At 43.5% G+C, this 1016-nt stretch overlaps 1 protein-coding gene across 2 annotated transcripts in view; it reads left to right on the forward strand.

Annotated features, from left to right (window-relative positions):
- Positions 1-344: 344 nt before the first annotated feature.
- The window catches only part of slc8a2b (solute carrier family 8 member 2b), an 85117-nt gene continuing 84445 nt past the window's right edge, over positions 345-1016 (forward strand). For both annotated transcript variants that reach the window (XM_076976685.1, XM_076976686.1), the window contains exon 1: positions 345-528. The gene's annotated coding sequence lies outside the window, so the exon portion shown is untranslated. The remainder of the gene's footprint in view (positions 529-1016) is intronic.

The following is a 1016-nucleotide window of genomic DNA, read 5'->3' on the forward strand; positions in this document are numbered from 1 at the left end:
AGTGGAACAATGATTCCCCATATCCCTTTTTAAAAATAGTATTTGTTCAAAATACTTGCTTAGTATGTGTATGCATCACTCGTATGGCAGTACAGATGTGTGCTGCTCCTGCAAAATGTGGCACCTTAACGTACCGTTGGCGTCAGTTTGTCGATTGTTTTCAAAAAAATATTCAGGGAAAAAAAATGAAAACTATTAAAATAGGAGAAAGGTGTTGTCTCGCATGTTTTGGTCATTATTTTCCAGGCGTACGCTTCTGGCGCTAATAAGAGTGCGCGTACTCATGGCGTTGTACTGTGCGCGCTCCTGGGTTCCCCTCCCCTCCCAGGACGCGCGTGGTTGGACGCTGCTAAGTGCGAGCGACTGTTTTTACAGTCAGTGAGAGTGAATTACAACTGTGTGACTGCTACTCCAACTGCGGAAAGAAAGCGAGCGCAAAAAAACGGGACCGCTTTTCTGTCTACACAGAAGCGCTATGTTTTTCGTGCCCACGTCTGCATTGAGCATCGCGGTACACTAGTATATAAGGTAAGCCCTGTTGTTTTTATTACTGTGTGAGATACATTAGGGAATTATTCTCGATGTAACTGACCTGTGCGAATACTGCGTCTCAACTTGCTCCACTATGTCCACGTTGTTCATTCAAAACTATTGATGGAGACAGACGGGCGTTGCACACCTAGATTGTCTCACGAAAACAGCAGAAATAAAGAGTTTCACCGCGTGGTTATGAGTAAGGAGCAGCTCGGTTGTCCATAAAAAGCTTCTTGGGTGGAGAAGCGTGAACTACAACAGGCACCGCCGCTTTCTCTCTGAACAGTTAAGTTTGAATCGTGTTGGAAACCAATCTGCTATTTATCTGGAAAAAAAGTCTCCCTGGTTGACATCCACTTATCCAACCGCTGCAATTATGATGAAAAGAACATTTATTTTTTTTATTGTACTTTCCAGTTATGGCTGTCGACGCACTGCATAAGGCACATTATATTTGTTTAAATGTGCGATGATTCTCCTGG

This window comes from Brachyhypopomus gauderio, chromosome 16, assembly GCF_052324685.1.
Source record: "Brachyhypopomus gauderio isolate BG-103 chromosome 16, BGAUD_0.2, whole genome shotgun sequence".
Classification (NCBI taxonomy): domain Eukaryota; kingdom Metazoa; phylum Chordata; class Actinopteri; order Gymnotiformes; family Hypopomidae; genus Brachyhypopomus; species Brachyhypopomus gauderio.